General features: G+C 44.5%; 1 pseudogene; it reads left to right on the top strand.

Annotated features, from left to right (window-relative positions):
• The first annotated feature begins 1,403 nt into the window (after positions 1-1,403).
• On the top strand, positions 1,404-20,443 carry LOC125397521 (RNA-binding motif protein, X chromosome-like; annotated as a pseudogene).
• The last annotated feature ends 236 nt before the right edge of the window (positions 20,444-20,679 follow it).

Genomic DNA, 20,679 nt, shown 5'->3' with positions numbered 1-20,679 from the left:
CTCAGACTGGAAGTAAGTACCACTGGTTTAAGAAGTGCGATGCTGTCCATCCATCTCTCTGGTCACAGCTGGGAGGAACCTCTGTCCACCTCTAACAGCACTGCAATGCTGAATTCGACAACCATTTCTATTTGCTTACTTTCTCTTTGAGACCAATTACTTTGTCATTCATAGTAGTGATATTTTTGTAGCTTTAGTTTCTCTTGCAAATAAATTATCATTCAAAGCCAAGTCCATATAACAAAAGCGCTATTTAAACACAAAGGAGTAGGCAGTGTGCAGTTAGTACAAAACTCCCGAGAGCCTTCCGGAAGAGCTGTACTTTGGTAAAAAGTAAAAATTAAGACATGCAGACCAAAATCTCAAATTAGACATCGAGGTCAGTTATTTGGATATTTTCTGACCCTCGAAATACAAGGTTTGCTTTAAATCAGCAATATGAGTATTTTCCCCAATTATCTAGGCATTCTCGGTGCCATTTAAAAAACAAGGATCTGCCCATTCTCTTTATCCCTGCCTCATTCTTCCTAAAAACCATGAAGTAATTGTTCAGTAGACTACAGCACTCACGGGGAACCAAAAGGAAAATAAAAACAAAAGGACCCTTCAGTCTGGTGATTGCCAGAGGCGTATGCGAACCTTGAGAAAGCAAGCTGGTGTTCAAGAAAACCATTTTCATCACTAGCTCTAGCCACCCGATTCTTAAGAAGAGGATGAGGCCCACAGGACAATAAAAGACGGCAGAACCACACAAAAGTTCCGCCTGTACAACCTCCTGAGTGGCCTTCAAGGGGGTAAGGACTGGAGGGGGCGGAGGACAGACTGGGAGCAAGGCAAAAAAAAAAAAAAAAAAAAGCCTTATTTCTGGAGATGCAGCTCAACTTACAAAAACATAGTTCACTCTCCGGGTCCCTGCTCTGAAAATCTTGCTATCAGAAGGAAACAACAACTCAATAATTGTAGCAACAATAAGAAGTCGAGCCCTAGCAGTTGGGGTTTCTGCAGTGACCCCATGGATTGCAGGAGGGGATTAAGTGAAGCGCCCTTGGTCTGGAGAGGGAGTCAGGAGCTTCAGCATGTAAGTGGCCGCAGCTGCTCCTGCAGCGCTGGGGCCAGTCCCCCCCTCTTTCCCTTCACAACCCCCCTCCAACTCCCAACCCCCAGTCCAAAACACCACTAAGGAGCCAGGCAGAAATGGAAGAGAGAAAGACCGGCGCGGGAGAGGGGGCGTGGAGACTCTTCATCCACAGCAAGTGAAAGAGGCTACCCACTTAGGAAGAAACTGTGGGGTTGGAGAGGGGAGCAGAGGGGTGGGGGATCCGGAGGGGGCGGGGGCGGGAGGCACTTCATTTTAATGCACCACAGACAGAGTGAGATCTGATACTGGCAAAGTTTCAACGAAGATGGGGGCGAGGGGGCAGGAGGAGAAGAAAGGGCTCTTTGACTGCTTCGTGCTACTGAGGAGGAGCATAAGGTCCACTGGACACTCCGGGAATAGTAATGAGGTACACACAGCATCGAAACACACCAAATAGGGCTGATGATTCAACCTCGTCCTGCATCTGCGCCCACAAAATAGGACTTCAGTTCAACAACCTTGCAGAGCCGACCAGGAGAGAAAACAGGGGGATTTTTTAATGAATCGAGTCCCTTTGGTCAAAATTAGGTGTTTGTCTGAAACTTCTTTCTCAAGTGAGCTGCGAAGCTGTGCTGATGAGAGAGGGCAGGCCAGTTTCTTTGTACCAGTGTTTGAACCAGTGGTCTTCTCTTCCCAAGGCACCTATACAAACTGTTTTAACCAGGCAGAGGCTAAGAGGACTCTGAATGAAAGGCTTTGTTGTTTTTGTTTTGTCTTGTTTTTCTATTTCAACTGGCACAAATGCCTGGCTAGACGCAGACCTCTTCTAGTATGGCACCAAGGTTCTATATGTTTACAAAAACAAAACGCAAGCACATACAATAACAACAAAGACCCTGTGCCTCGGATCGGGTCACGGGCAGCAGGAATTTCACCAACAGAGTTTTTGCTTCTATAACGAATGTGCAGCCTCTCCCCACTGGATACCTTCTGGTCTCTGCGCACTGGGCCGATCAGGTGGATTTGCATCTACACTGAAGAAATACACATGCTTTTGGGGAGGATGGACCCGACCTGTTCAGGAACCCCGACTATCTGCTTTCAGAGTGATCTCATGAGGAGCTTGACATCGCGGTCTCTGCTTTGCAACTAAAAAAATGAAAAGGAACCAATTCACACTGAGAAGTACAGATGTTTACAAAGCTCAGAGAGAAACTCACTACTTTCTCATTCCTTCCCCCTCCCTGCTTCCAATCTCCCTTCTTGCCTCTCCCCTTCTCTTATTTCCTCACATTTATTCTCTTTGGCAATCTCAACTGAAATTTGGAGGCAGGAACAAGAATTTGAATGACCTTGGCTTCTACCTCCCTCTCCCAAACTCAGTTCTAAATAGTATCTGATTAATTAAGAGTTCAATATGTATGTTATGTTAATATATATTATATAGTTAAATATATAATATATTAATGTATAAATATGTATATATTAATACAAGTGTTTTTCTCAACCTGGATCACTGAAATCGGTTTTTAAAAAATCTATATAGCCAAGCAAGAAAGCCCAATTTACAAACTGGTAAGAGAAAAATGAATCAAGCCACCACTGTAGAGAATAAAAACTGACTTGAAGCCCAGAAGGGGAGACAGGAGGTCAGGAGAGGGTGTGTCAAGCCAGCACGCCCCCACTCGTCTGTTTTCAAGGAGGTGTGCTGCACAGGAGAAGTTATACTTTATACAAAGTATGTGCATTTGGATCAAAAATAGAGTCCAAGGGGAATCCAGGCCAGGCACGCTGGAAAGACCTTCTGCACCAGGGAAATACATGCACTGGAAAAGCTTGCAAGTTTCAGGGAAAACATGACCTAAAGATGGACACTTCTGGAACTGGAGTGGAGTTGCTAAGGGAGGGGGGGTCACCTGCACTTGTGTCTTGTGGACAAGAGAGGCCAGGCGCTCTTCACAACTCCCTTCAGGCAGCTTTACCAAGAAACCATAGAATGAAGCTGGATTCCCTATACATTCTTCACTTACGGACATAAGGAAGACCTCGAGTTGGAAGAGTCCCGACTCCCAGTGTCAACTCAGTGAGGCCGGCAGGAAAGCATGTGTTGTCTCCTGGCCTTCCGTTTCATTGTTGAATCAAGGGCGTCAGCTATGAGGCAGTCTCAGAGATATAAGCTCAGGCTTGTGGTCAGACCAAGGCAAGACTGATGAGATACTTCGTGAGCAGTGGCAAGGAGAAAAGGTGTGCGGTGTCTTTCCTTTCCCATGCTGTCATCACAACCCCAGGAGGACACACCCCAGAACCAGAATGGCATTTCCAAAGTGTGCTTGACCACCTCCAACCCACCACGATCACACGGAGGGTCTGCGCTGGCAGCAGAAGTGAGTTTTCTCTGGAAGCTGGAGAATGGAAAATTATGGTCCCTCATGTTTACCCGCTGGGCAGCTTCAGTCTGTCATCCGAGCTCCCACTGCAAGCTTTTCCAAATCTTTCCACATTCGTCCAGCTCCTTTTTAGACTGGTCTTTGTACAGTTCAGCAAAAACCTGGGACTAACCGCTTTTGATTCTTAACACAACTTTGACGGGATTATTTCTCAAAGCATGATTTGTTCAGTGCTCCTGGACACGATTCCAACTGGATTACACCAGGCTGAATAAGTTTCACTTTAAAACATCTAAGAGTAATTAACAAACGATATACATGGTGATGCTAAGTGGTACACATACCATGAGGCCTGAACTTACACTTCAAAACGTAATTCTTTATAGACAATTGTTTAATCTTTCAACTGGGTTTGAGAGGCCAAGATTCGCTTATCCATTTGATCATTAATGCCACAACTGGTTACTGAGCACCTGCTTTGCCCTGGGCAACTCAATACAGCGTGGCGATCTCAGTGGGATCATTCCTGGCAGAGCTCCAATGCAGACGACCTAATAAGAGCTTATCATAATGCGACATGATGGGGATGGGGCAGCACCGTGTAGAGGATAGCATTAATGTCAAAAGAGCCATGCCCACCCAGTCAGAGAAGAATGACCAGAGAGCTGGGAAGCCATGTCTTAAGGGCAACCTCATCAGCGGATGGAGAGCGGAGGAGGCAGTGCTTGCCCCAAAAGCATGGGGACCTGAGTTTGGTTCTCAGAGCCTACTAGGGAAAAGCCAGGTGTGGTGGTCTGCACTTGTAATTCCAACACCAGGGAGCCAGAATTAGGTGGATCCCTCAGCCTGGTCAGCATCAGACAGTCAAAGACCCTGTCTCAAAAAAAACCAAGGTGTTGGGTGGAGTTTGAAAAGAAGTTAAGCTCTGCACCCCTGGCTCCCGGGCCGGGGAAGCGGAAGGTTGCCACCACGTTCCTACTAATCCAGTTGGGGAAGTTTCCTCATATTTCTAGCATTTGCTGTTTTATCTTCCTTTCAGCACATGCGATACATTACATACTTTGAACTTATTTAGACTTGAATTTGTGTTTCTGAGAGGGTTTATTTCTTTGAGAGCTTTCCCATCTATGTATTTTTTTTTTCTTATCTGTGAAATGCTTCCATCGCAACTTCGGTCTAACCTCAGGTCACAGTGAAAGACCAATTAAGTTTGCCCTTGTCATACATTTCTTTATATATTTCTCAGGGAAAAAAATAGTAAACAATATCTATCACATTCTCAAGAAAAGAACAGGGTCATATTTTCTCAAGATGCTGAGATCTAGACATTGAGAGCCTTGTGTGTTGTTCAAGTCACATGAAGGGACTTTTGTTCACGGAGAATGATGAATTTACTCAGCAGAGTACCAGAGACAGGCTTCGGTGTCTGGGACAAGGCTAACCGGACAAGGACAAGGATACGGCAGCTTTTGTTATTGAGCTTCTCGGGACACTGCCGCTGGAGATGAGACCTGGGCTCACCTGGGCTTGTGTCGTTGACCTCCAGAGTACAGGAACCACCAGCCATAGTGCATGCTGCACAATGCTTCACCGCTGTCCGTCTGCTAATAAGCTGGACTGTGTGGGCACAGGGCAACATTTACATCCCTGTCAGGTCTCGTCATGAGGCAGCTACCGGGCCCTTGCCTCTGACTGCTCCTTTAAAATACACATTTCAGATCACTGCTTTCTGCATAGTATGTTGAGCTGGTAGAGTAAATTTTACTCTTCCTTCTGCTAGAACAACTTCTAAGCAAGGATATGAGATTAGTCCTTGCCATTCCTTCTAAGCCCAGGAAGATGATATTTTCTCATAACCCAGCCTCCCTCATTGGGTGGCGTGAGATCTTTAAACCCAGCATGGGACCCACGGTGGTAATGGAGAATAAGACAAGAGTAGGGACAGGGCCTCATTATTTACACCTGTGCAGAGCCTACATCTCTTCTGCAGGGAAGAAGGCTCAACTATGAGGAAGCCATCCTGAGTCCTAATCGGGTCTACCTGTATTAGTGGTGACATCTAGCTCCCCAGCTTCATTTCCCTTGTTTTCAAACTGAATAGCAAAGGCTTCTCAGGGTCATCTCAGGCTGCTAGAAGGTTTGAAGGAGTTCAGTCACTGTGAGAAGTCCCAAGAGCCAAGGACAGTCCACGGTGTCAAGACCCCATCAACTGTGCATTCTATTGGGGTTAGACCTTAGACCTCTATATGCATTCTATGGGGCAAGTCCTCTATGAAATGGAGAGCACCCCCCATAAGGTCTTGTGATATTATAAAGGTAGATTCCCTAGGATGACACAGGCCTGTGATCTCGCCACTTAGGAAGTAGAGGCACTGGGATCAAAAGTTCATGGTTATCCTTGGCCATAGTGAGCACCAGGCCAGTCAGGGATACCTAAGACCCTGTCTGAGGTTTGTACCATGAGCTCCTGTCTTTAGGAAAAAGTTCCTGCCTCGCTACTCTGATCCTCTGTCATGGCAGTGTGGAGGAACAGGACTCAGTGAGCATGTGCAAGAATCTCGCCAAACAGAAAGTCCCCTGACACTTCTGCACCTCTGCCATAGCCACAGTCTCTCTGACACACCACTTGTTTCTGTGTTACCCCACAATTGTTGTCGTTCATTTTACTTATTGGTGTGTTTCGCGAGTGTAAGAGAACATGATGACAGAACTGTCCTGTTTGTGTCAGAACCAACGGTCTCTAAGAGAGTCCCCAACACACAGCAGACACCTAAAAACCACTTTCAGAAGTGTGTACATGAATGATGCTCTGCCCCAAGTCCTCAGACAAGTGACGGGGATGCACACGCAGAGGCAGCCTGACACGGGGCCCAGCAGCATCTTCAGGGGCTCTGCAGACATGCAACTCCTGCTTCTGCTCCTGTGAGACCAACAGAAATGAAAGAAGTCAGTATGGGATGTTTTCTTTCCATGTTCCTCTCTGATTTTGTGTACCTCCCATCACGGAGTCCTGGGCTCCAGCCAAAGAGGGCAAATATAAGCTGTTATAGACCAGGGAGAGTGAGGTCAGGGCATGCTCTCTAAGGTAGGAAGCTTCTGTCATAGCCTCCTTTCCAGCTATAAGAACACGACTCTGAGATCTCAATGCTTTTCCCATCAATGTTTCCCGTTCTTGTAGCTGTCTAGAAAGCTCCCCTGACTGTCAGTCTGTAGGTGTGTGTCTCAGAGGTAAAGGTGGAGGCAGGCTGGGTGGCCTGAAGTCTTTGAGAAGCTGCTACAAAGCACCTCCCCTTTCTTACTCACCTCCTCTCATGATCAGCATCATCCAAAGGAATGATGGTATCTAGATAATATCTAGAAACCAGATAATATCTAGAAAAATTAAGACAGAGTAATTATCAGATAAGTTTTTTAGTCCCACAGAAGATCAATTGGCCCAGAGAAATTGGAAGGTCAGGGATGTTTGAGTTGCAGGGCATCCATTCATGGCGGGACTGAAGCCAGACACAGCCTGGAAGAGGCTTGCCCAGGGAGACATGGTTTCATCTGAGCGCCTGTCCTGTGTCTCTGGAGGGAACACAGGGATGGGAATCGATGCTTGAGTTCAGGGGTAATTGGCACCTTTACTAACAGTAAAGATAGGAAATGTGAACTCACCCTGTGACCAAGCCCCAACACAAATGGAAACCAGGAACCTGTGAGAGGGTCAGAGAAGAAAGAAAGGTGTCTTTCTACTACCAGAGGACTCCTCATTTCCAGTCATTCGTGAGATCTGGGATCAGCAAGAGCTCCTGCCCAGAAAGCCTGTCTGCAGGATGGACTGGTTAGAATTGACAAAACCCTTTTGGAATCGAGGAATTCCACCAACCCCTAAGCTGAGAATGTCACCAGCTAACATCTAAGTCCTGTGGAAAAGTCTCCCCATCTTACTGTGACCACTTCTCCGATGTACCCACCGATGCATTTTAAACTTGCCTTGATTTGTGACTTTCTTTGTTTTGTACAACTCTAAGACTTCCTGAAACTCTTTCCATGTTGGTGCATGGAATACGGGGAAAACCGAATCTCTGTTCCCATAGCCATTCAAATGCAGCTCTAGAGTGAACTCTTTTATTCCCCGTAAGGTGAAAGTTGTGCTGTTTGGTTTTTTTGTTCATATTTTGTTTTGATATTATGTCTTACAATTTGATTCATTTACTAGTTATACACCTAGTAAATGTGATATGAAGTGGTGCATACTAACAGGGTAAGTGATCTGCTTCCCCTAAGGACCACCCAAACTGTAGCCTCCAAAGTGGTATCTTGGGAATCCCATTCCTCTTTTTAAATCCCGCCCCTGCCAGGAGCCTAAACATGTCATTGTTTCCTGAGACAAGCCTTCGCCCCTGCGCCTCTCCCCAGTGTGTGCAGGTCCGCACACTGAAGGTGAGAATGAAATCTTCAAAGACCTGAGGAATTGTATTGGACCAAAAGTAATGTTTAACCAAGCATATAATAAAACATGGAAGGACCAGCAAAATACAGCCACCCAAAGACAGCACAGGGAAAGTGGACCCACAGCAGAAATGCCTAGCTCTTTGTCTGAGAAAACCACTGCTGGCTGTGAGGTTGTAAAACAGTGAGACAGGTTACCAGGGCAAGCTACGGCCTCCTCTTCTCTGGGGGATTTAAAATAGGAAAATTTTCTTAGTCTGAAAGTCTTTATATATGGTCTGCCTTGAGGGAGGATGGGGTCAGAGAGCTGCAGAAGGATTGACTCTGACCCTTGGAACCCTTCCCATGCCTAACAGTCTCCGAACCTGATGTCATCACCGTGGGGATGGGGTCTTTGCCACCCCTCAGCTTCCCTGTCTCCCAGTTCTCATCTGCCTTAGCCATGTGCTAATCCACAATGCCACCGAAATGATTGAAATATTTGGACATAATGGAGGAATTGTAATCAGGTCCAGTGGGAGACCCAGGTGTTTAGATCAGCTTCATTATAATGACCTCCGCCCCCGCCAGGGCCTTTCTATTCAAAACCAGCTCGCTTTTATTCTGACCCATAAAGGCTACCTCAGACAGGAAATTATTCACCTGATTGGCCTTTACAAGTGCTGCTGGGTTTAAACTGAGGGTTGTAGGGGTCATTAGTGGGCAGTGTGTGATTAAGCTTTGCCAGCCTGTTGCTTTTCACACTTCGTTAACAGCTTCCATTACTGGCCCTGTGTCCTGAGGAAGCTGTTTACTGACAGGCATAAAAAAAAAAAAAAAAAAAAAAAAAAAACATGGCTACAAATTCTTAAGCTCCTCGCGCCCAAAACAAAACCAAACCACTTCCTGACATCTTATGGTCAGCTGACCGGGGGAACGGGAAACCTCTCATTTTCCATGAAGGCGGATCAAGGAATAAGGACTAGTCTGTTGAACTCCCATCGCTCCTGTTTCCTTCCATATTTACCAGTTGAGGTGACAGCATCAGAGAGGCGGGGCTTTAACGCTGTGTTTAGGGATGGAACGCTGTTATTTCCCAGGAAATCCTGTCCCAGCTAAGTCTGGGGAGGAAAGGGAGAAAGGTGAATGACTGAAGCCATTTCTCAAAGGAAGCGGAAGACTTGGGGAGCACAAAGTGCTTTACCGTTTTTAGGAAAGATCACTGTGAAATTAAGAAATGATTCTAATAGCCGCACTGCTGTCGACTGCGGTAGTACCCTGGCAGACATTTTCTAGAGGTTGTTGCACAAGAAATACTATGCTGACATTTTCCTCCCCTCAAATATGCCTAAAACCTAAAAGATGTCATTCTTCCATGACCCCTCCCACTGCCCCTGTGACCTTCCTGCAAGAATTGAACGGCCTTTCCATGACCCCTCCCCCAGTATAAAGAGGTTCCCCCCCTCCCCACCCAAGCACTCTCTTTTTACTTTCTAAATGCCAGTAGAGAAGTTAGCTGCCTCTTTGAAACACATCTAACTGGTGCTCCTCCCTAGTTAGAGGCAACACTGAGAGGAAGAGGGAGGAGAGACAGAGAAGATAATCCTGGTCACGCTTGGACGCTTGGGCGCTTGGTCCCTTCCTGTTACAGACACCACAGACCCAGGCAGGAGGGGCAGGGAAACCGGTAGAATTCCACACAAAACTTCGGTGCTCGGAACGTTCAAAGGAAGAGACAGTCCACAAAACCAGAGATCTCTGATGGTTCACCGGCCAACTGGCTGGTTTGTTCTGGTTTGATGTTCTCCCTTATTGCTTTTGAAATTGTGCCACTGTCTGCCAGAATCCTTTTCCTGGGGAAGCTCACCAGACACGTATTGCTTCCCTCAGAGGAGAGTATCAGCATTCTTCTTAATAGGAGGGAAGAGGCAAATGTCTCTTGTGTTACAATGACCACGGTGTGTGCCGTTTGTACCTCCAATGAGTCAGGTCGATATGCACCTTAAACCTGCTGCGACAACTTAAACACTTCAACTTCACGCTGGAAGGTGGAGGGGAAGAGTTGCCAGGAGAAGACTTTGTATTGCATGTCAAATTTTATCTGGAAGCTCATTTTGAAAGTGGAATTATAACCCGCCCACCCCCCAAAAGCAGGGATTTGATTTGAAAATGCCAAAATAACTTTAATTGCAGGTTTGTTGGGGGTGTGACATTCAAATATCAGTCAGTGGAAAACTTCACATTGTTAAAGTGACACTCAGAAAATTTGAAATCCGTGTTATACTATTACTATTTATTTGTACATTCTTGGTCTCTGGTGCACCTGCCTCCTAGATAAGAGCTAATCTCTACAACAAGTTCTCCACTTTCACATTTTTTAAAGTCAAAATTAAATATACATTGTTATATCCTTGAAAACAAAAACCTTGGTTTTACTTGTTGCAGTTTCAAAATTAGTATAGATTATACATAATTTTGAGCGTAAAAAAAATTCTTAATTTGAACTCCAAATTCCCTCTTTTTCCTATAAAATTCAAAAGTCTAATGCGACATTGGGAGACAAATCTATAGTAGCCCTTGACGCCATTCTACTGCTGTTTCTTACCACAGACTCACTGTAGACAATAATTGATTATTTCTGGTCTCGCTCCCAAGTGCATTAAAAAATTAAAAAATAAATAAATAAAGCCAAGGAAACTGGACCACCAAAAAGCAATGCTTTCTACCCTCAGCAGGATTCTTGCTGGTCTCCAGAGACGGTGTTGCCTGTCCCTTGTTGCCTAACCTTACAGAGACTATGGTGTCTCTGCTGAGCATCCTTTGTTCTCAAGGGCCATCTCTTGAGTTCCTTCAACTTAACTTCATCTACATAATATTACTTAGAGCCTTCTTCACTGAAGAAGGTAGCTTGGTAGGGACCAATTGTCCGAGTGTTTGACCTATTGAGCCAGCATACGTGGACTGCAGAGCTGTGCCTTGCACAACCCACCCTCACCATGCAGCCCTCGCTCATCAGATCACCATGCACAGGCACTGCTGCTGGGTACCAGCTGAGCTTCACCAACCTGCCATGTTTAGCAACATCTTCTATCTCCTCTGTGGATTTTCCTGTTTCGGTCTGTACTGCCCTGCTCTAGCAGAAATCTGAGTTTAATAAGATTTAAAAAACAAAAACAAAATCCTCAAAGGTTTATTTCCTGCAGTCCTGAGCAGTGGGGAGCCTAAGATTAGTGAAATCCCAGGATTTCTAGGTTGTACCACCTCATGGTGAAAGAAGGAAAAGGGGAAGAGTAGAGAGAGAAAAAGAGAGAGTCAAATTTATCTTTCAGAATCCCACTTCTGCAATACTAACCACCCTTGTGCTGGTTAACCCACCCTGGTGTGGTAAAAGAGCCAATGCGTGTAAGGCTATGGGAAGACCCCTGACAGTACAAGAGGTATAATGATATTTTCGACCTTTATCCTGTAAATAATGGAAACCTATGAAAGAATTATAAACAACAACATTAAGGCAATGTTCTTTAAAGATAATTATTTAGGAAGAGGTGTTTGTTTTAGCATTTTGAGATAGTATTTTACCATGCAATCCAGGCCAGCCTCAACCTCACAGTAATCCCCTTTCCAGGTGTTAGGATTGCACATCTCCTGTGCCGCTACACCCAGTATGATAATTCTTGCAGTAATATATAAAAATAATTATCAGGAGAAGGATGCTAGAAGTTTAAAAAATTCAATCGGGATTAATCATGAACAGTTATGCTCTGTGTCGTAAGGTGTGCTGTGATCTCAGCCCCGGGAGACCAAGTTAGAAGAACTTAAATTGTTCAAGATTAGCCAGGTGACATATTAGCCATTCTCAACAAAAAACAAGCCAAAAATCACTAGGAGCTAAGCCACATGAGAAAACAGGAAGTTGCACTCAAAGATCATTGAAGAAGCAAAAGCAAGAGAATTTGGTGAAAATTGTCTGCGTGGCAATCAAATGACTTTCCAAACTTCTGACATAGGAGGCCAGACACTTGGCAGGGACGTTAGTTAACATCTCGTTAATATGAAAAATAGGGAGGGGATAAAATCAACTTAAAGGATGAAAGATTTATTTGAAGGATTTGATCTGCATCTGGCTAATTCCATGTCCTTGAGAGCAGTGACAAGGCAAAACCATCCTGAAGGAAGGGTGGCAGAAGACAAGTTTGTGGGAGTCAGGAGGTAGAGAAGGAGGAAAATGAAGGGCCAAATGCAAGATATCTCCTTCAGATTCTTGACTCCAGTGACCCACTTTCTGCAACTAGGCCCGCCTCGTCATAGCCCATTCTGTATGAACTCATCAATGGTTTAGAGCTACACTCTTGTCAATAGCACCACCATCTGGGGGCCAAGTCTTCAACACACGAGCCTTCAGAGGACACTTCATATTCAAATCATACTGTGGAGTATTAAGCATGCCGAAAATACAAGAGGGAGGACGGGTTTTTATCTACTGCGTCATCACGAAAATTCCACAAGGTTGTAAAACTTGAATCCGAAGCTCAACAGAAAGCAACTGAAACTGTATGTGAAGAAGAGAGAGAATGACGAGAGAGAGGAGAAGAGGAACCCAGAGACCACGGGGGAATAGCAACATAAAAAAAAAGCTTGAGAGATAGGGTGATGGCGTGGTCAGAAGGAATTGTCGGAACCAAGATGTTTAAGAATGAGAGGGAGGTTACCACCAAAGAACTTTGACACAGTCTCTGAATTTGCCACGGTGTCATCGCTGAACCAAGAGGAAGCCATTTTGCAAAGTGAAAGCAGAAACTGGGCCACACTAGGTTGAGGACATCAGAAGCCAGTATGAGTGGAAAACAACTCCGAACAACTCCAAGAAGTTCAGGAATGGAGGAGAAAGGCGGGGGGAGATGCTAGTTAGCTTTGGTTGAGGAGGTAGGCAGTTGAGGGAGAGTTTTCCCCACAGACTGTCCAATCTTCCTGATGACTTCTGTCTGGCTCAGGTTTAAAGTTCCCACACTGGAGCTGTGGCAGTGGGGAGATACCCGGGAAAGAGGGGAGAGGAACACAAAAGAAACAGCAGCCAGGTCTCCTCCCTATGCCTTCAACCAATGCCAAATCCTTGGATTAGAAGGATGACCTAGCTACTTCTCTAGGCTGCCTCCACCCAAGCTGCTTGGAATCCAGGGGGTCTATAAGGAAAATTACGCATATTTTGGAAGAAAAATAGTGTTCTATGTAGCCTAAGCCTCACGTGACAAAGTCTTCCCCTCACAAAAAGGTCAATGCCTTCATTCATCTGTACTATAGAGCGAAGGCTCTAGCTGGACTAGAAATTAAGTTTTAAGCTTCAACTACAAAACGTTTGAGGGCCAATGACGATTACCACTTTAGGAGGACAATAAAAAGAACTGAAAAACTAGTATTTATAAAGAACTCCACTTTCCAGTCTCGCTGACACCAGGCATCACCAAAAGCATCACAGACCTTAAGCTCTTCCATCCAGGCTGCATAATTCCTTCGCAGACAGAAGTTACCAGCAAGCACCATGAAGCAGTCCGTCTCCTTCTCAGTACACAAAGGCTCTATCAAGGCTCCCTATAGCTCAGCTACATCCTGAAGCCGACTCCTACAGGATAGCTTTGTCACCTGCCCTCTGGAGGGAAACCGCACTACAACCCACACAAAAGTCTCCTGGGCTATGGAAAAAGAAAAGAAGCACCACGTCGGGTTCAGTGTCAAAGGAGAAAGTTGAACCATGGTGGTGTGAGGGAGTTTAGGGGGGAGGGTCACTCTAGATAGTGGAAAATGCAAATAATATTCCTGAGCACTGCTACTGTAATCCATTCTTCCATCAAGATCAGCTTCATGTATTACCAATTCAGCAAGACCTTTGGTTATCGGCCAAATAAATGCCACCTCAGTGAGTTATTGCTGGGGCCAGCTTCAGCTCTCAGAGTCTAAAGAACTACTGTAAGTTTCGCGTCTGTAAACCGTATGTGCCCTTGGGTCTAGAGTTTGCCCTTGTGACTTTTTCCCTCATCTAAAGAGAGTCCCATTGTAAGTCCCAGGACCAAGAGTTTCACTCAGTGATGGAAGGGAGTTAGAGTCGCACAGTTGTTGGCACAGAAAGAATGCAAAAGCTTGTGGAGTATGTCTGTACCGCGTGAAAACCGCTGCCTGCATCTGGAAGTACGATTCAAACAAGATACATTAAAAATAAATAACTTGGCCTCCCATGTCTGATAATGAATCAATAAAGGCACCGTAAATTTTGTGACTAATTTTCCAATTTGTGATGGTGGGCAGAATTTCTTCAATTCTGAGTCACTTGAACTGAATTCAAAATGCATTTGGTAAATGCAGTACTTGACCAAGTGAGAATAAATGTTGTTTCATGTCTCATTCCTTCCCTTTAAATTGATGGTTAAGAGCATAACAAAAGGAGAAGACAACAAATGGCATATACATACTTGTGTGAGAAGACAAAAAAAAATACCACCCACATGCACAGAGTACCACACACAGTCATTGCAGGAGCTGTCAGACGCCATATAGGGAGACCATTGAATACTGATGACATGTTTTTAACCCCACACAAATGATTCCTGCTACAGTGCACACAGCTCATTTTGTCAGAGCTTGCCTCTCTCATGCTGCCAGGAGTTACAGTCAGGGTACATCTGGAGGGTATTCTTCAGAAGGACGTTTTCAGTAGCCGTGCTTACACACAGACGCTCGCATCTCCCCTACCACGCTAGCCTTTGCCAATCAGTAGAGCACAATTGTTAGAAACAAGTACAAGCCTCCTCTAGGAAAAAGTCAATCCCTATTAACAGGCAGGAGACACTGAGAAGACAGATCCCCATCTTACTATGAATTCTCCTCAAGGACATGCTAACCTCCCCACCCCACCCCCATACTGTAAGCATGACTGGCAGCCTCTCGCAGGTTCCAGCCGTCTTAGTCATTCTAGAACAACTCTCATTCAGTTGGCTGTAGCTGATGTCTTTAGAATGATTGCCTAGTCCTTCCTTTGTGTTTTGTTAATCCTACAAGATATATCATGCAAATTGAGGAGGATGTTCTCATACTTTCCTTAAATAACAATAATACAACATAACCCAGCCCTCAGCACAGATATGAAACCACACTGTAGAGTTCTACGTTCCAAACCAGTCCTCTCTTTTATTGTATCAATTTAACATGTTTTTATTCAGCACCTAACATGTGCCAGGCATCATTGTAAGCACTAAAAATACAGCTATAAATAAAACAGACAGAACTTCCAAGTTACAGGACTAGAGAGACAATCAGCAACTAGGAGCACTTTCTACTCATACAGAGGATCAGGATTCAATTTCCAGCACCCACATCGTGGCTCACTGTCATCCCTTACTCCATTTCCAGGGAATCCAACACCTTCTTCTGACCTCTTCTGGCACCAGGCATGCTTGCAAACAAAATACCCATACACATAAATGAAATGTAAATAAATCTTAAAAATAAATTCTTACTTACAGCCATCATCTTTTTGACCTAGATACAGCTGATTTCACCTCTCCAATTCTTGCTGGTCTATACTTTCACTGCCAAAGGTCAACTGTCTGAAAAAGCAAGCACTCTTGTTTGTGACAGCAGACAGAGGTCTCCAACAATCCTCCCCTCGATCACTCAACAATTATTGATGAATATCACCTCAGTGCCAGGGTCTAGACCTCACTGAGAGTAAGACGGAAGAGGTTCAGCTCTTGGTTTCAGGGACTGTGTGTGTCTGAAGTGTCTTTCATGTGCATACGTTAGTGATTGATAGTTTTAAAGCTGAATTTGCATTTCCAAAATCCGCTGATAGCTGAGAGTTAGGTCTTCTTCCTTTTTCCCAGGCTAACTCTTACTCCTGATGCACTTAAACACGGCTCTAGGGATAACTGCCATTCCTTAAAAATATGCTACTGCCCGACTTGAAAAGAGTAAGCTAGACTTGGACGTGCATCTGAGTGTTCTCACTCCATTTTCCATCGTCACAAGCCTGGCTGTGTTTTCAATTAGACACAGTAACTGAAATTAATATTCCATTACACGTTTTTTGATCGTGCTTTAATTTAACCAACAATAATGATCAGGGCATGAAATAGCCAAGTCCTTTGTCTAGCGCTTGATGAATAGAACCATATGTCTGACCTCAACCCTTAGGGGAATGGACCTTCAGAAAGTATTTTCATGGCCCCTCCACTTTTTTGTGTGTTATGTTCCTGTTGCTTTTTTGGTCTATTTGGCTTTGTTTACTCAATATATGTGGGAGGTGAGGCTGGAGTGAGGGTTTTGCATCACTCCTCAAATTATGGCACTTGAGAATGCTGCCCCATTTGTCATCCATTATGCCTTCCTTCTGGTATTTATTCCAGAAGACTTTGGTCAAAGTATACATAGAAATTAACCAATTCTCTTTGCTTTGGGGAGGTTAATTGTGGGGTATGTGCGTCTATGTGCCTCTGTGTGTGAATTAACAGATAAATAAATATACATTAAGTGCTGATATCTCACTGTCCCACCTAGAGGGGAGGCTTGCAGTGTATAATCCAGATGCACTGTGGGAGGCTTATGGGGCACCATCCCCAGAGGGCTGTCATCCCTCGCCAGGTGAACGTACTGTGGTTTTGATTGAGCCAGCTGCTCCTGCTTTTCCTTCTTAACAGCGTGTGACTGGGGTGGTTACTTATTAACGGCTCTGAACTCCTCTGCTCAGCTAGACAACAGCAACAAGATGGTTAAGAGAACGTACGTACGTGGGACACGACGGAGAATATTTGCCGCAAACGGTCAGTGACTAGCGGGCAGAGAGAAGTCGTCACTGTGCTCTTCCTCCTTCTCTCTCTCTTTGCATCACCTCTACCATTTCATTCTCGAAACATCTTCTTGATTTATTTTTCTTCGCTTCCCTCCTGTTCTTCCCTCTCTGCCTGCAGCAGATCAGCTCTGAATGTTTCCATACTGGATTTAAAAGACATAAAGTTAAATTTAAAACTACTAATTATCTGCTCACAAGAAAGACATGACAGAAGTATCCCTGTCATGCTAAGAGCTTTTGTCTTTTGTTTTGCTGTCCTGGGTGAATGAATAAGCAAATGCCCAGAGAGTCTCAAAATTAACACAGAAATATAGGTGAGTAAGGAACACGGAAGAAGGGACATAATTGCCAAAAAGGTTAAGCAGTGGGGCAGGATGGATGGAGAGACTCTGACACTTCCGGCCAGTCTTGTTGGAGCTGCACCATCTCTCAGTTGATAATGCCATCATGGGGTTATCATGAGCCAAGACCTTGGATCTGCATATAAAGTTCCTTTAAAGTGCCTTAATGGATCTAGGAGTTTCTAGAAACCGGCGCCAGTCCTGCTATTGAGACGACCCTGGCCTGGCTTTGAAGGGCTTAGGTTCTCAGGCCAACTCTTACATCTGTTAGTTGTGCATCCTGTGCAAGGCATTAGCTATCTGCTCATCTCAGTTTCCTCTTCTGTGTAATGCGTGTGTGTGTCATAGCACAGCTGCAGATGACAGAAGCCATTCTGACTAGCTATAGGGACTTTTCACCTGGAAATGACTAACTTCAAATTGTTAGAAGGACTAGATGCCTAAGTCCCCAGCTGTGTTTTCAGGGATAATTTCTAGCCCCAGAATAATTTATCTTGGACGTCTTCCTTGCTAACAGATAGATGCTTCATGCCAGATTTCTTAAATAATCATATCTATTTATCTACATGGTGTTGTGCAATTATTCATATAGAGGTCAGAGGGCATTCATATAGGGGTCATATAGTAGTTGGTTTTCTTCTTCTGTCATGTATATCCTGGGGGATCAACTAGAGATCAACTGAGGAAACTATGCTTATCCACTATCCACCTCACTAGTTCCTCATGCAAAATTTCTGTCCCATAAGATAATTTAATTCATATTAATCCATGTCTCCTGAGCGTGCAAGTGATAAGGCTGATATTGCGTCAGGAAGCCCAGACACAGGGCTATGTGAGAAATGTTTCTAAACTGTATAATCTCTGGGTTTGAGAAGTCTACCCACCTGTGAGGCTGGCACTGAGCAGAGCAAGTGAGTCATGCCATTTCCCACAGAGGCAGGAAGGCGTTTGTGAAGATGCCCCCACATCATCAGAAAAGGTTTAGCCTGACATACTTGCCAAGATGCACATACCCATGTTAAAGTCATGTGTGTTTATAACTCCAGAGTGCACGAGTACAGAACAGATGCATGGAAGAGAGACACGTGTTCTTATACTCCAACCTGCAGCTCCGATAGACCAGAACAGATGCATGGAAGAGAGACACGTGTTCTTATACTCCAACCTGCAGCTCCGATAGACCAGAACAGATGCATGGAAGAGAGACACGTGTTCTTATACTCCAACCTGCAGCTCCGATAGACCAGGCAAACAAAGAACATTGAGAACAGAGCCTGACCAAAAAAAAAAAAAAAATTCCCCCAAAATCCCTTATAAAACACTGCATCCAATTACTTGTCAGATTAACAGAGACATTTTACAAAAATGAAACAGCCATAGAAGCAAACCTCAGAGTCTAACAAACTTCGGAGAGCAATGCCCCAGAAGGAATGAAATCACTGCCGCTTGCCTGGAAATTTTCAAATACATTTCAAATAATTAATGGCAAAAAAGAGACATCATAATCAAAATTAAATTATTGCACAACATTTTAAATGAGTTATGTACGAACATCAGTGTGCAATGATGAAGAAATTTATAGCTTTAAATTCTGACTGTTAGCAAAAAGAAAGGCTGAAAATTAATGATTTAATCATATATATTAAGTCATGGGCAAATTAAACCCCAAATGGAGTCGTTGAAAAGACTAGTGAGATTGAGATCGTCCTCATCGTGGTAATCAAGGGAACAGAGAGGGAATAAGCAACATTAAGAACAAATGTACTTCTCTGACGATGATAGTCTGCTGTCCGGTGTGCCAGAGCCCAAGGCAACATCCTCAGCACTGGAATAACCCGGGCACGAAAGGCTCACATCTGTAATCCCAGCACTTGAGAGGTGGCCATAACCGGAGCAAATGTTCAACATCATCCTGGCTATTCAAAGGTCAGCCTGGAGGGCATGAGATCTGGTCTGGAACAAATAAGCCGGATATTAGCAAATATTTCTTTTCAGAGAATAAAGATGTCATAACTACAGAGTCTTTACTAAAAAGAGTAACTGTGACAAATCATTTACTACTGGCATATTTAAAGACAAAAAGAGAGAATAAAGTTTTTTTTTAGAGCAAGAACTCCCCAGTACTAAAGTGCAGGTTACATGAAGATTACCAGGTAAACACACTAGCTGTGTTCATCGGCCTCTCAAGGACTTCCCATGAGCTTGACTAACACAGACCTGCTGTCCTGCCAAACCTCCTTAGCACAGCTGTGCAAGCTTTATAGACCCCGCTTGTTCTTATTGGCTTAGCCTTAAAACAAAACAAAACAAAACAAAAAAAAGCTTTCCCTATGATAGTCATATGAGAATAGCAAAAATACACCTGTAATATTTGGGAGACTTTTGGGCCTTGAAGGCAAACAAGAAGTTCCATAATTCTCTAACTGAGAAGACACGCACAGATCTAGGACCCACCAATCAAAGGCCCTCCAGTTAAAGCCAGAGAAGACTCGCATTTAGAAACAGTTAATGCGGCTCTTCAGCCTCGTTCCTGGGTAGAATAAAGTGTGCTGTCTCTTTGTTCACCCTTGTTGCACAGCGATCCTACTGTCATTTCTGACCGGTGTTGAAACCTGGCAGTTGTCATTGGTGCCAGTACTTTAGATGAAGGACCAAGGAACAAATAAACTAAGAGGATTTGTTTTTATCACTTTTGGAAGCCCAGCAGATGCAAAGGATGCTGTCAGAGACATGAATGTAATGTCCTTAGATGATAAGCCGTCAAGATGGAGCAAGCCACCAAACCATCATATGAAAATAGGAGATATGGACCACCTCCAAGAATCAGGGGTCCTTCCAGAGGTTTTGAGGAAGAAGAGAGGAAGTGGACCAACTTGGGGAGCCCTCTCTAGTCACATGGATGATAGTGGAGTTTTCACAAATTTTAGCACAAATTTTTCAAGGGGACCTCTCTGAGTAAAGAGTATCACCACCATGAAATGGAGGTCCTCCTTCTGAAAGATGGGGACCTTCAGGACCAGGTTGCAACAGCAGTGGAATGGGGGGGCTCCCCTATGTGAAGTGAAAGAGATTGCTAGAGCGGCTGCAAAGGGAACTCCTGCTGTCTCATAGAGATATTTATTTGTCCCCGAGAAATGATGGGCATCTTACTAAACACAGCAATCAAAGAAGAGATTACCCAAGCTCTCATGATACCAAAGAGTCGGCCCCACCACCAAGAGATTATGCTTCATGTTAGTTCACGTGATGACTCCCCATCCAGAGGCTTTGGTGATAGAGGTGGATACAGTTGGATGCTGACTATTCAGATCATCATATGAGAGTTAGGGTAATTCACACCATGCAGTCCTTAGAGGACCAGGTCTGTCTAATGGAGGAAGCAGGCTAACTACTCATGTGACTGTGACGGCAAGGTGAAAGCTCTCTTTCTGAGTCCCACCACTTGGACCTCTGGAAAACAAAGGAAGCCTGCTGCTGTCTTTAGGGAGCTTGGTAGAGCGGGGATTGCATAAAAGCAACTCTGTGGTGGAAGCTCCCACAGACAAGTGAGCCAAGTACTGTGGAAGGATGCTTGCCTTCTTCATCCACAGAGAGGGGTGGGTCTCTGTGTGTGTGTGTGTGTGT

This window comes from Myodes glareolus, chromosome 20 (assembly GCF_982192425.1).
Source record: "Myodes glareolus chromosome 20, mMyoGla1.1, whole genome shotgun sequence".
Lineage (NCBI taxonomy): Eukaryota > Metazoa > Chordata > Mammalia > Rodentia > Cricetidae > Myodes > Myodes glareolus.
The sequence above is the reverse complement of the archived record's forward strand: the minus strand, read 5'-3'. Positions and strand labels throughout refer to the sequence as shown.